At 45.5% G+C, this 15,940-nt stretch overlaps 1 protein-coding gene across 2 annotated transcripts in view; it reads right to left on the reverse strand.

Annotated features, from left to right (window-relative positions):
* LOC124285238 overlaps window positions 1-15,940 on the reverse strand; it is a 290,116-nt gene that overhangs the window by 155,876 nt on the left and 118,300 nt on the right. The window lies entirely within an intron of this gene.

Raw genomic sequence — 15,940 nt, forward strand, 5'->3', positions numbered from 1 at the left:
GTTTCCCCCAGTTGTTGGGGTTTCCCCGTCACCTCTGAAGGGGTCTGGGGTGGGGTCTCCCCCCTGGAGGTTTCCTCCAGTTGTGTCTCCTCCTGTGCAGCATCCATCTATACTATTATTATTATTTTTCCTCTCAAATTGGCAATGCTTTGCCGTGATAATCGCCGCCGTCACCGGGGCTAACAACATACCATATTTGTGGTACAGCTCGCAGCTAATAGAGCTCAAGGCGTGTTCAATAAAAGGGTCTTTCTCGAGGTCTTCCCACAGGTAAAGTCGGCGTTCCTGGGGGATGGGAAGGAAGTATGACGCTATACCAGTGTATATCTGGGTCATAGCCGATCCTATTGTCTTTGTCATCAAGGGACTATGCCAAGTTTACCGTCTATAAGAAGGTCACGCTGCGATTGAAGGCTCACCCGGGGGTCGATATCATAAAAAAAGACGGGAAGCCGTATGCTTTGTCAACACTCACCAGTCGCCCTGGTGGGGGCCAGCTGATCCGTGATGAACTAGGCTTCATAGATTACGGCGGCGCGTGGCCTAAGCTTCCCCCCGAAGGTCGTCCAAGATCTGCAAGCAGCCAGACCCAAAGGCGATGAAGGTGATATACCCCAACGTGCTAAAGAAACGTCGGACAGTATCGAGAAAATATTGACCCGCATACCATGACAACCCTTGCGGGTCTCGAATTTCCCCTGAGGGAACTGCGCGAGGCCTAGGACGAAGCCTTGAAACATGTACTGAGAGAACTCGTGAACAACATGGGGAACTCCGCTTAACTAAATCGACGAGCACATCGCTCGCGAGAAAATAAAACTCACCAAAGCGGATGGTGATATGAAAAGTCGTATCGAGGAGAGAATAAAAAACTTGGAAGACGAGAGACGGACTCGGTTGGAATCCGCTTCCTCTAACCGGGAAGCCCTCCGATCACAGATCAGTAGAGTACGGGAAACCATCGATCGAGTCCTAAATGAGGACACCATGCTAGCTAACAGGATTCGGATCCTCTTCCGAGAGCAAGGCATCACCATCGCCAGCATTCTGACTGCATTGGGCTTCATCATATCAACCCTGGTGGTGTCATTGAGTGGGGGTACCCCCACGCCTGCACCAACACCAACACCCACAGGTGGTGTTAAAGAGTGGATAAAAAAACACCTGAAATCCCTAGGGGAAGCCCTGGCTAAACTGGCTGGTAAGGCCGCCGAAGCCCTACCCGGCATCCTGGGTAGCATCGTCTCGTGGCTGCTGAGCGCTTTGGCTAAAACTGCCACGTGGCTCAGTCAAAACCTGTGGGCAGCTTTCGTCGCCGTGGAGGGTCTGGTGTACGTAGCGGCTAAGGAATTTTTAACCAAATGAGCCCCAAAGCTACCCCACCAACCACCAGGGCTGTTTTACGATCGATGTGCTGCTGATTGGACGTTGCAGGCTGGGGCTGTGGGTGTGTTGGTTGAACCCTAGGCTCTGGGGGTGGCGCCACTATACCCGTTTCACCGGTCGTGGGTGGTGGGACGTGGGGGACGTTGACATCGAGGTTGACGCCCAACTTTTGGTCTGCCGTGGCTATGACTATTTCGTTGTTGTAGCCCACCACTTTTTTTACTCTCAGTTGCATATCGCTCGGAGCCATGTACAGCCCCACGTCGAACACGTAGTCGACTTTCGACCTGGCATATTCCAACACGTCTTGGTAGCGTTTGATGGCACTCGGTAGATCAACTGGAGCATTGATAGCATCCTCAACGTTAACAACGAACTGTTTCTGAGCGTCGTAAGCAGTCCCCTTACCGAGGATGTTGGAACGCGTTTGCGTCTGCGCACCCAACAGCCCACACGCACGTTCGAATCGAAGTCGTTTAACCTGATTACCCCGCACGAAAGTGAATCCCTTTCGACGTGTCCAGCATGAACTTTTTCCAGTCATCCGCTGCCCCCTGCTCGAACCTCCAGACTCGGTAATCCTTGCTGTTGTCGAAAGCCATGTAACGGTCATCCCACTCGTTCGTTGTGAGGTGATGATACGACTTGTATCCCCATTCTTTCAACTTCTCGCTGGCATCCACGAGGTGCATGTTGTGAACGATGGGGATACCCAACCCGTGGTTCGGTCCCGGCAAACGCCAATCCGTCTTCGGGTTCAGTTCGAATTCGTTGCAAATACGTTCGTAGGCCCGCCTATCGTACTGGTTGTTTACTGCGTTCCACGCCTTGTCCTGTGGGAGTGGGGCGCTGATTTCTTTAAGGATACGCCTGACCTGGTAGTACACGTGGAACGTGAACACAGACTGACTCAGCGGTCCACGCCGAGTGTCGGTTAATGTCACACCACACCCCGTTGTAGCGCACCACACGGCGAAGTTGAGTTGATTCTGCCAGAACTGCATCGGGTTGTTGAACCAAGCATGAACTACCTTAGCGTTAGTCACCGAAAATTTATACAGGCTGAACACATCTAAAAGCTGGGCGTTGAAATACATCCCATCAGCGACCGCGATCTTCATGGGTGAGAAATCTACGTCCAGTTTAGGGTAAAACACTCCAGGGGAATACATTTTAAAACTATTATATAATGAGCATATATACTCTAACATGTACATAACACTTCCAGGAATAACGAGCGGCGTGGCCGTTCAGCTGACGCACGCGATCGATAATACGCCGGGTCAACTCGAAGTCGCACTCTGCGATATCACCTACCTACCGCGCGATGGACTAACATCAACGCCAGCAACAATAAGCTGTTCGTTAGTGGAGCTCGCAGCCAGATAACTGACGGTTACTATAGCGTGTGCTCGCTCGTTTAGCGCGAGGTCTTCAAACCCCTGGGAGCCGAACTCAAGATGAACGACTCAAACGGTACAGTGGTGTTAATCAACAACGGAAGAAACTCCTTGAGACTCGGCCGGCCATTGGCGAGGACACTCGGTATGACGCCTGACGAGATAAAACCAACAACAACCGTCACAGGCACGAAGTTACCCGACCTAGTACCGTACCGAGAGCTGTACATTCATCTCGGTCAGGTGAGCACAACGTACAACATTCAAGGGGGTCACCCTTCCACTATACTGAGAGCCGTACCGGTGAAAACGGAGAAATACAACGACGGTAGAACCGAGTCGTTTTCACCGCAGCAGTATAAGAGGTTAACCCAGGGCAACATACCTGAGCTGATAATATCGGTGTTAGATATAAATCATAATCCCGTGAATATAGGATACCTCAGTTTAACGCTTCACATAAAATGACCAGCGCACAAGGGCTCGGGGTGAAAAAATGCGTCAATGTGGGGATCTCCGACCTCGGGGACACACACGGATTCGACGCTCCCGGAGTAGATGGTAAATTGTACGCCTTACAACTGAAAAACAACATTTACAAACGCGTTGAAGTCCCCTCCGGTGGAGCCCTAGGTGATATAGTAGATACCACAAGAGCGACAGTCAACACTCGGTACACCCTAGTCACCACCGGGGATGATAAATGGATAATATACCCATCGTTCGGGGGTAAGCTCTTCGACTTAACCGATGTTGAGAGCACTACCGTCGCCTGAAACAAGCCATATACGCTCGTCTTCACCGAAGATGACAAATGGGTGTTGTTACCAGATAAAGACGACTGGTTTCTCAATATTAGGCTCGGCTCCCCCTACGTGTTCACGGATAACAAAGACAACCACCTAAACAAAGTCGTTATCAACGGAACCCTGCTCGTGGCTTACGTCCCGACTCAGAGACGTAGCGTAGCCATCAGCCCACTCGCCAGTATGGCAGCCCACATGCTATCGGGTAAACCCGGGATGCAAAACGTGACATTGCAGTTGGTGTCTGAATTTGAAGGCGTGGTCAGGATACTGGAGAGTCTACCGGCGAACTCAACACTGATCATCAAAGTCTACCTAGGGGAACCATCGGGGAATGATGTCGAGATCGTGAAGGGGGTCAAACTCGGGTGGGTGAAACGACACCAGTATCACGTTTGCACAGTTTACGTGCGGATGGGTGTCGGCTCCAACACCAGTCTGCAGGGTGTCACCGTGATCGTGGAAAACACGATATCACTAACCAAGATCTTCCTACCTGACAACATACACTTCATGGGGGTGAAGTTCACCCCTGAACTATTATCAGAAAACCAGTTGGAAACTATATCGTAGTAGTATTATAGCAATGGCCAGTCATCGTCCCAACACTACACTTAACGACCTAGGGGACACGGAGGGATTCGATCAGCCTGGTGAGGAAGACACCTTGTACGTCCTGCACTTCAAAGACAACGTGTATAGGCGGGTGTCGTTATCAGATTTTAAAGAGCCTGAATGGTTACTCAACTTAACCCTCACCGCACCTTATATCACCTTGAGACAAGATGGTACTGTCTCCGAGCTTAAGAACAATGGGATAATTATAGGAGCATTCGTTCCGGACCCCAGCGGCTTAGTTCTGCCAGGAGGAGCGTTCATTCCGGACTCTAATGTATATATCGCACCAATACCAAACCACTCGGGCAACATGTTAACTTCCAGGGTGAAGGTGAAGACAGAGATCAAATTACTTGATCACCAAGAGGTCTTTAGAAATGTCGCGGAAAACTTCACATTCATCATAGACGTCTATCTCGGAGATACCCCGTTTCCTGGGCATCTTAACATTATAGATGATATGGTGATACGGTGGGAAGCCAGGTGTAATAACCAACGTTGCCGTATTATTAAGGTATCGGGACACGCCCCTGTACCAAGTCTTGAGGGGGTTCGTCTCTTTAATGGGAGTAGAGCTAAGACCCCGCTTTTTTACACGTACGCTAATCTAAGTATTATTGGCTTTAAGTACATTAATCGAAGGTTAAATAAAACCCAATTAAAATATATTATAGGGTTGAGCTATATCCCTGAACTAGTACCAGAACACTAGTTGGAAACTATATCATAATAGCATACCTGGATACCCAATTAAAAAAATATTTTATCAGATATATTATAGGCACACAGAATGGGGCTATACCCAGTCGTAGAGGAAGAAGCGAAGGCCCTGGAAACCGTAGACGGGTTCCGTTTGAGGCAGTTATGTGATGTGAAACGCCAACTAGAACAAGACCGCGACACGCGTAAAGCACTGTGTAAGAAGTACCATAGAGCTTTCAATATCGTGGACGGGGCTGACACTGCCCTTATGGCAACCAGCATGGGGCTGGGAGCGGCAGGTGTTGGGTTGTTAGCTACCATCGTGGCTGCCCCCGTAGTGCTAGGCATTGAAATAACAGCTGGGGTGGTAGGGGTGTTAGGGTTGGCGCTTAAGTTGACATCAAGCAGACTGCATCGTAAGGCATTGAAACACGATGAGATCAGAGTTCTGGCTGAAGCAAAGCTGAACACAGTAAGTGAGCGTATTTCCACTGCACTCACTGACAGTAAGATCTCAGAGGAGGAGTTTAGTTCAATCCTCTCTGAACTCACAAAATATAACAAAATGAAACAAGAGATTCGATCCAAGTCTCGTAAGTCTACTATCAGCGAGGACGAGAAAAAAAAGTACATAGAACAAGGGGTGAAAAAAAGCCCGGCAAGCCTTTATTACAAACACCAAAGAGATCATAGGCGATTCACATTAAACTGTTTCATCGAGGTAAACATGGCATAGTGTCATAGCGGCACGTTAGACGCAGCCCAGTATTTGATGATGCAATCCCAGGATACCAACACACTCCAGCCATACCTCGGTGCGGCTAGGAGGTCCCGCTATCGTCCCAAACTTTTTCATAGTAGGGGTAATGGTAGCAAGAGCTAAGGGTCCGACCAAAGCCTTACTTGTGAAATAAGGCTTTGCAGAGGCTTTGGTTGGAACTGGTCCAGAACCCCCATTGTATATACTACTCATCAATATTTACTTAATAATATTTAAAAGTTGTAAATAAATATTCATCTAGTCGATCCCTAAAAGAATAATATTATACTAGAAACATGGCATGCATGTTTTAAAGATTTATGAAATCCTGTATGATTGTGACCAGAAGTTGGATGCTTATACTGGAAACTATATTACTGAACATAGTTATGAACATTGTACTGATTGTGTAAATGATGAACTGTCTTATGATATAACAATTGCAGGTTTTTTATATCTGCAATAGACGATGCTAAACTGAATAAGTCACCGGGAAACGATAGTATTCCAACAGAATTTTTAAAGAAAATTAAGGATATGATTGCACCCTACCTTGCTTTATTGTTTTCACAAATATTTTGTAAAGGTCATTTCCCAGCTGCATGGACTACTGTTATTATAATACCTATATATAAAAAGGGAAGTAATAATGAACCTGGTAACTATAGGGGCATATCGTTGTTGAACACTTTGTGTAAATTATTTACATCTATCATAAACAAGATAATTAATACCTTTGTCGAGAATGAAGGTGTAATTCTTCAACTTATTGTTCAAAAACTCAAAGAAAAGGCAGATTCTACTATGCTTCCGGTCAAATGACGTCACTTCCGGTATGCAGAGATTCTGCAATAATTCCCCTTTATACCCTTGATACAAATGTCGTTATTCCTCCCTTGAATCTCAGTCAATGTCAGTGCTAGGGAATAAAGACCCTGACCCACAACAGGAAGTAATCGAATGTTAGTACCATGACCATACCAACACCAATGACTCCGAACTATCTCACCTCCTGATCTGAAGCATTCTTGAGATATCTTGTCCGTAAATAAATTGAGTTCCGTCGTGGGTCAGATAGACTGAGAGATGGCGTCCATATCAGAAAGGGTAAATCCCTGTTCCTCCAAGGAAGACCTGATAGCTTCAACATGCGTAGACTTAGTGCCGGAATGTTCTTGTGATAGATTGACGATCCCAGTTGAGCCAGGAGATTGTGCCGAGGAGGTAGAATCAATGGTTCGTCCACTAGAATATCCAGAAGTAATGGATACAGAGTTCGAGTCGGCCAATCTGGAGCCACGAGATAAAGCACACTCCGATGTTGTAGGAGTTTCGCCAAGACATCCGGAATCAGTTTTATCCGAGGAAAAGCGTATGCAATCATGTCGTCCCACGGAATGGAAAGTGTGTCGATGGCCGAGGCGGAAGGATCAGGGACCGGGCTGACATACACCAGGAGCTGGAAATTCCTGCTGGTGGCAAAGAGATCAATGTGGGGAATTTCCCATCTGTCCTGGATGAGACAAAAAGCTTCACAGTGGAGTGTCCACTCGGTTGGTAACGACTGACCCCTCCTGGAGAGGGAGTCCACCAGGAGATTTATCTTGCCCGAGATGTGTCTGGCACGGATTGAACACTTGTACTGATCTACTATTTGATAAAGGTGACAAGTCATGTGCATCAAGATGGATGAGTGAGTGCCCCCTTGTTTGTTTATGTAGGCAACGACTGTTGCATTGTCTGTGGCAATCATGAGGGATTTGTGGTGAATCCAACGCCACCACAGATTCACCACCGAGCAGTCCAATGAGCCATGTGTGTTCCCCAACCTGTGGTCAACGCGTCCGTATAGATGGTGAGATCTGGTAGAGGGAGGCGAAAAGGAGCACCTGGAAGAACATTGTGTTCTCGTGTCCACCAGATGAGTTCTCATCTGACTTCAGGAATGACTGATTTTTCCAAATTGAGGTCGAGAGAGCGATACTGGTTGAGCCAGCACTGTACAATGTCTGAGATTGAGACGGCCCTGCTGAGCAAAGTCCTTCATGGATGTGAGGGATCCTAACACCAACATCCAGGTTCGAATTGAGACAGCTGGAAGGCCTAATAGGAAGAGGATGTGGTCCTTGATAGTAAACCAACGACAAGGATCTGGAAGAATAACACAAGTTTGTGTGTCCAGGAGGGCACCCAGGAACTTTATTCGAGACACAGGAACGAGTTCCAATTTGGTTGGAAGTACGAGAAATCCCAAGTGAGTAAACACATGGACAATAAACTGTGTGTGTCCCATAAGGACCTGAGTGGAGACATGTCGAGCCAGGAAATTGTCCAAATATCCGTGGATAGCAATACGGAACAGATGGAGGAAGTGAAGTACTGGATTTACAACCACAGTGAACAGCCAAGGGTTATGACACCCCCGAATGGAAGGACCCAGAATGCAAACCGACGGCTGCTGACCGCAAAACGGAGATAATGTTGGGAGGATGGATGGATTGGAATGTGGAGGTAGGCATCCTTCAGATCCAGGCTGGTAAACTGCGAACCAGGTGGAATGAGTTTCCTGACATTCCTGGGAGACTCCATTGTGAATTTGGGTGGACGCTGGAGACAAATTTTGTTGAGTACTTTGAGATCTATGATCATACGCATTTCCGGGGTTATCCTTTTTGGGAACGAGAAACACCGGTGAATAAAATCCTGGGGACGTATCCTGAGATGGAAGTTCCACTATAACATGTTTGACTAGTAACTGATTTATGGCTAGCATAGCTGCTGAGAGTCGTGGTTCCTTTAGTGTAAACCGGCGCTCCGTTGGCAGGAACGTTAACGTCAGAAAACGATCAAACTGGAGCCGGTAGCCGCAGCGAATGACTGAGAGAAGCCATGGATCGGTGGTGATTTGACGCCAATTGTCCAGATAATGAGATAGCCTGCCCCCGACTGGAGAGGCCACAATCGGTATGTTGAAGTCCATAATCAAATTCTCGTCCAGGGACATATCCAGGTCACAAGGTACTAAGGGTGCGATTTTGTGATAGAATGAGTCAATATCTCTGAGAAAACGAGCGAGAGGCTCGAAAACTCTGTTGACCTCTAGCTCCGGATGGTGCGGAAGAGCTACCACACTCGGATGAAAAATTTGGATGAACCAGTGAAGACGAAGCTCTCTCAAAGGCAGATCGTTGAAAACGTGGGGGAAGGGGGCGGTAGGAGACAGCTGAAGAACCTCTTTGTGGTCTGAGGTGAGGCCGTGCCGGTCGAGATTGTGCAAGCAAGGCAGAAGCAAATCATTGATTAAGATTGCGTGACAACTGTGCATCCTGAGATGTGATAGCCTGGTTACATTTTACATTGAATAAAGACGACGATTCCACAGGTTGTTGAAAGAGTTCATCTTTGGAAGAGTCTGGAATATTGCGAACACCAGACAATAAATGGGTACGTTCCAGAGCTGTAAGTCTACCCATAATAGAGACCTGCGTTTGGGTAACGTCCGCAACGGCTTGGTAGATGACATCCAAAAATGAGTGTGCTAAAGCTGCCTCATGGGCAGACATCGCCACCATAGTGTCTTCCTTAACACCTACATAATCGGTAAACACAGGAGGGAGTAGTTGACGGACACCCGCCGCAAACCAGTTAATGTAAGAGAGACAGTCCACAGAGGATTGGGCAGCTTGGTCAAGATCTTTGATTTCTCGTTTAGACACAGGGACCTTGAGGGACATGGTACGTGAGACCTAAGGATCGAGGCATACAAAATCCTTATCCAATTCATGGGCGTACATCAGAAAAACACGATCATGAATCACATATGACGGCTTGGGGACAACTCTCGGTAAGGATTGATGAAGAGAGGATTTAGCCAAAGTCTCATTTAAAGTGTTAAACGCCGTTCGAACCACCGTGGAGTGTGGTAGGGATAGTCTTGGTATGCGTTGAATTGGCAGAGAACCAGAGGATTAAGTTCGGCTGGTAAATCCATGTCAACCGTAGCCAAAGGAGGCAGTACTGTACAGGGTTTGAGTTGATGGATGAACCCCACTTTCTCCGAATAAGACCATCCAGGAACAAAATCAGCAGTGTCTAAGTCCATGGAAGGAAATGTCAAAATGCCTTCATGTACAGTTAATTTGGCATCTGTAATGGGATAGACACCTTGACGATCAGGCTCAGAGAGATCTGGGAAAATAGGGATGATCGGTGGATTTTCCGCATCAATAAGAGCGCCCGTGGTTGGCAGGTCTGCAGGCGGAAGATCCGTGGCTGAAGGGTTTGCAGCATAGGGGGTGGCGGAATGGGATGGACCGAAGCCGTGGAATCATCCCTGATGCCAGTATGAACCGGTCCCACAAACCTCGGCCCAATGGTCTCGTCTGGGGTGGTTGTATGTATAGCCAGCTGTGTCTGTGTTTGTCCCGTGGACGCAGACAGATAAACAGACTGAGTAGCAGTGGCAGCCGAACGGGTACTACTACTAGTCAAGGAACATTTAATGTCCCTCATTTTTGACATGCTTTGCTGTTCCAAAACTTTTAAGGCTGAACCAAAAGAAGAACTTAAGTCATCACTGAGTGAGGCCAACATGTTCGAAAAAGTGGAAAAATCAATCCCCTGAGACGACAACAGACTCTCAGGCCCCGATGACGTGGACCGTTTACGTTTTTTGGCCTTGAGTTGAGCATCATTCATAGCAGTCCAATCTATCTCTGAAAGGTCCTGGCATAATAGACATCTAGACGTAATTGAACAGGGCGGGTCCGGGGAACATGAAATGCACATGGAATGAGGATCCTTTTCCGAGCGGAATTTTTTACATCCCACACACTTACGTTATGACATAATGGAAAAGTTAGACAGAAAACACAAGTTACAAGTTACAATAGCAGAAAATTATCCAACAAAAAAACAAAAAAATATGATTGCCTATCAAAAAATACGAATGGTCCTGACCTCAAAGTCCAAGGAGGCAAGTAAGGCACAAGAAGGCGACGAAAAAACACTCCTTATGAAGGAAACCAAAAGGACAGTCTCAACAAGTGTTTCCACCGAGGTTATAGAGGAAAATATGAAGAGTTCCTTCCGGAGGATGATGGGTAGAACAGATCAGGAGAGGTAACCGAGCACTTCCGGTTTACTTACAGGAAAACACCGTACGATCATTTTTTTCTTTAAAAATATTTTTAACCTAAAGGATAGTCTGTAACTCATCACCAGGTGAAGAGGAAATGGCTAACACAACCCAGAGCGATGTTTACGCTAATAATCTTCCGTGTGTGCCGGGGCACTAAAACAGAGGATACAAAAAGGAAACAGCCCAAGGGTAATCCTAAGAAATCTACTCATCACATTGATGTTGAGGAGCCAGACATAGAAGCAGAACATGAAGATGTGTTTGAGGAACTGTTCATGATTTCTTCCGTACTGCAGGAAGGAGATACTGGAAAATGGAAGAAGACTGTGATGGTAAATGAAAAGCCGATGAGCCTTGAGGTGGATTCAGGGCCAGGTGTTACCTTAGTCAATAAGGAAGTCTATAAGTCAACATTTCCAAACATGCCATTGAGTGAAAGCACATGCAGACTAGAAGCATATCTAGGAAATAACATTCCAGTGTTGGGAAAAGTGTGAAGGTTGACACAGAGCTTAGGATCAGAACACTGTCTCTAGTAGTGGTGGACAGGAATGGCTTATCATTGTTAGGAAGAAACTGGTTGAAGTACATGGAACCTTGGAAAGGTGTTCTCTCAACACACAACATCAAATCTTCAGATATGGGCCAAGACAGTATCGGTCAACTATTCACAGAATTCCGGAAGTGTTTGACGAAGGTCTAGGACATCTCAAGGAATGCACAGTGACATTATATGTCAGAGCAGACTCCCATCCAGTATTCTGCAAAGCTTGCACAGTACCACTTGCGCTGAAAGAAAAGGTGAAGGAAGAAATTGATAGAATGGAAGAGGAAGATATTATTGAGAGAGTCACAATGGGCTATTCCAGTTGTTCTGGTCCTGAAGTCATCACAAAACAACTCTCAGCAGGTTTCTACAAGTAGAGACTTACCCAATTCCCAAAGTGGTAGAGCTGTTAGCCAATTTGAATGGAGGTGAGGAATTCACCAAATTGGACTTGAAACATGCTTATCAGCAGTTGGAACTTCATGAGAAGTCAAGAAAATTGACTACTATCAACACTTCCAAAGGGCTTTATCAGTTCAAACGCTTACTATATAGTGTGAGCAAAGCACCAGCACTCTTCCAGCGAACAATTGAGATGGTTCTCAAGGGGCTGAAAGGAGAGGTCATGTTCATGGATGACATATGTGTTACTGGCCACAACAAGCGACAACATATGTCCAACCTGAAGGCAGTACTAGGAGTACTACAAAAGCAGGACTTAAACTGAGACAGGTCAAGTGCAAGTTTTTCCTGAAATAGGTGGAGTTCCTTGGTTTCAATGTGGATGAGGAAGGAATACATCCAACCGAAAAAAAAGTCAGTGCAATCCAACAAGCACCAGAACCCAAGAATGTGTCTGAACTCAGGTCATATCTGGGAATGCTGAATCACTCTGTAAAGTTCATGCCAAACCTTGCAAGTACAGTGGCATCACTGTATGATCTTCTGAAGAAGAACAAGGACTGGTACTGGTCAAAGAAGGAACAAGAATCATTCCAGGAATCAAAAGAGTTCTTAATCAACAATACCTTCCTGTACCTACAGTTTGGATAAACCTTTGGTACTATCCTGTGATGCTTCACCATACAGAGTTGGAGCCGTGCTGTAGCACCTGTGGCATACGCTTCTCAAAAACTGACCAGCACAGAACAAAATTACTAACAGTTGGAAAAAGAAGGACTTGCAATTGTCTTTGGAGTGTCAAAGTTCAGACAATACCTGCTGGGACATCATTTCACACTGGTGACAGATCATCGTCCATTACTGAGATTGTTCTCGCCTTCAAAGGAAACTCAAGTGATGGCTGCATCACGCATCAAAAGATGGGAACTGAGACTTGAAACCATATTTCCAGAGAAGATTAGAACTGAGTGTGTAGCAAGGTGTTGTCTTATGGGGCACAAGATTAGTTATCCCAAGTCACTTCAGAGAGGCACTGTTGGAAGAGCAGCATGGTGAACATTCAGAAATGGTAAGAATGAAGTCGGTGGCTAGATCAATCATATGGTGGCCAGGACTAGACAGTCAGATTGAGGTAAAGGTGAGACAATGTCTTGAGTGCCAAGAGATAGCAAATCAACCTGCTGCAGTTCTGCCGACAAGTTGGAAGTGGCCATTATCACCATGGTCACGACTTTATATCGACTTTGCGGGACCATTTCAAGGACACTCCTTCTTAGTCGTGGTGGATGCACACTCCAAATGGATGGAAGTTATTCCATTACCATCAACTGCAGCAACAGTCACCATCAAACATCTCAGAAGACTCTTCTCAACATTTGGTCTGCCAGGGCACATTGTGTCGGACAATGGGGCACAGTTTACCTCTGAAGAATTCCAGACATTCTTGAGGAGGAACAACATTCGCCACACTAGGACAGTGCCAAAACATCCAGCTACTAATGGACAAGCCGAAAGAGCAGTGGAATCTTTCAAGATGGCACTAAAGAAAATGAAAAACCAAACAGGTGATTTTTCTGACAAACTGCAGAGGTACTTATTCTCATACAGAACAACTGTCCATGCTGCAACAGGGAAGACCCCAGCTGAGTTGCTGATGACACGCTCATTACAAACACGGTTATCAGTGTTAAGACCGACACGAGAAGGATTGATGATCAAGAATGATGATGCAGAAACTGAAGTGCCAATTTGGGACAAGCTGTCTTTGTTTTGAAATTTGGAGTTTAAGGTTCAAGATGGGTACAGGGGACAGTTTTGGGACAGTTTTGGAACAACTGGGCGATAGGAATTATCACGTCTCTGTCGGACAACAGGTGTGGATGTGACATGTTGACCAGATGAGACCATGTCTGGAAGTTTCACAACAATCAGTACAAGGTAGCCCGAAGTCACTGGAGATGCCAGTGTTTCTGGGATCAGCAGAAAGCACCGTGATGGCACAGCAACCATGCGTTCTTATAGGATCTAAGTGGAAGTTGAAGTCAACCAGAAGCAGGTGTCGGATGCAGAAGAACTAAAGGAGAGACGTTACCCTACCCAAGATCGACGTCCTCCAGTTCGAAATATGAGTGTGAGAAGTGAAAAGACTGTAAATGTGATCTCAGTGTTATCAGTAAATATGAAGTGCCCAAATTAGGCTATTTTCCTTTCAAAGTAAGAATTTGCAGCTTTAAGTTTACTGCTAATGACTTTAATTTGTTCAAATGGAAGAGTTTGCTTCTAGTCAGTTTTCAAAGTTGCAGTTATGTTTTGTAGGAGCAACCAGTCAGTTTTCAGCGGTGAAAACTTAGGGGGAATGGTTTAGTGTATGGACATGTATGGTAGATACATACATGGGGGACAACTCCTGCAGCCTTATGTGACGGTAGCGGCAAGCTGATTAGAGTTATGTCTCTTGGGGATCCCTGCTTGTAACCCCCACTTCCTGAGTAAACGCTCAACGTAGAAGTCATGGTTTATTGTGTTCTGTTCGACCACGGTTCAAATACACAACACGTTCGACATTGTTAACCGAAATAAATTCCTTTATCTTCTTTTAAGAAATGGTATTCATGGAAAAATATTTAATGTTCTTCAACTTTAATATGACGTGAAGTCTGCTGTAGTTGTTGCCGAAGGGAGAAAACTATCTGATTATTTCGATTGTTCCAAAGGTTTTAGACAAGGATGTCCACTTAGTCCCTTGTTGTTCTCCATATTTATCAAAGCATGGACCAGGCCCTTCATTAATTAGGGGTGACCAGCATGGGCCAATTAATTAGTCTGCTATTTTTATATGCATTTTGGGAGGTCTGTGTTTTGGGAAGTCTGTGTTATGGGAGTAAACAGTGTGGAGGCTAAGAAAAAACAAAGAGCATGGGCCATAAAGCCAATAAACAGGAGAGATTAAGTAGTAAGAACAAGCTGATAGTGTCCTAATTAATAGTCTATAGCTTGATTAACTCTTCTCAGGTCGATGGTATGTAATGCCCTTGATCTCTGTTGATCCAAGGTTTGTGGGATCAGATTTTGATGGCAACGAAGCATTTTCTCTCCACGAAGACCTGATTTTTGGTGGTCAGGATTTCAACTTTGTCAACTGCCTCAGTAGTCTACTGATTTGATCAGAGTCAGTAGTCTGCTGATTTGATGAGAGGTCTTACCAATGTAGGGAAGGTTAATTCTGATGGGGGTGGAGTTAGGCGTGGTTAGTTTGGATTTGGGCTGGATGTGGATGAAATGATCCTCTTGGTACTGGTTGAAGTTCCACATCTCCAATCCATCCTGTTTGCTGGCATTATGAAGGTAGATGATACTCTTGTCATCATCAGAAAAGGCCATGAACTCACCTCACTACTCCAGCACCACAACACTCGAAATCCCCAAATCAAGTTAACTATGGAGACAGAGAATAATATACTACCCATCAAAAGTTTAGATCACTACCCATCAAAAGTTTAGTGTAAATGTAGCCACTTACTTCGGTCAACTGTTCTAAACTAGATTTTGCAAACTATTCCATACTGTTTAAAGGTACTGTTAACACATGAACTGATGCATTGTAAAATTAATTCGTAACGTTAAAAAGATTATTGTCATGAGTTCAATAAATGATGAAACTCATAAATGCATAACAAAACATTACACCAAAACGCAGCTGTCACATGCACGATATTTGCACATGCTTTTTAGCAATTGGATGCATGATCCTCGTGCAATTCATCTGCATAAGGTTTGCAGTTGGTTCCCCCAAGTTAGTGGAGAAATTCATCTTCGATGTAACCATACATACATGCATAACATATAGTGAGTGTTATGCATGTATGTATGGTTACATCGAAGATAGCAGACTAATTAATATAGTGAGTGCTGTAAGTGAGTCTAAACTTTTGATGGGTAGTATATAACTACCCTTCCTACATGTCCTTGTATTCAGTGACCAAGTCTGGTGTCATCTCAACCCTGACCAAGTCCGACAAAACATGTTGCTCCAGAAGCCATGACCTGGAACACAAACTGAATCCCCTGCAGAATGTCTTCACCAACTTCAACCAATACCCCACGAAGTTAGTCACGAGGACACAAAACAACATTCAGATTTTTCCCTGCTCCAACTGAATAAATGTAAAGACAAGAGTC

This window comes from Haliotis rubra, unplaced genomic scaffold, assembly GCF_003918875.1.
Source record: "Haliotis rubra isolate DU_JTF1 unplaced genomic scaffold, ASM391887v1 Scf356, whole genome shotgun sequence".
NCBI classification, from domain to species: domain Eukaryota; kingdom Metazoa; phylum Mollusca; class Gastropoda; order Lepetellida; family Haliotidae; genus Haliotis; species Haliotis rubra.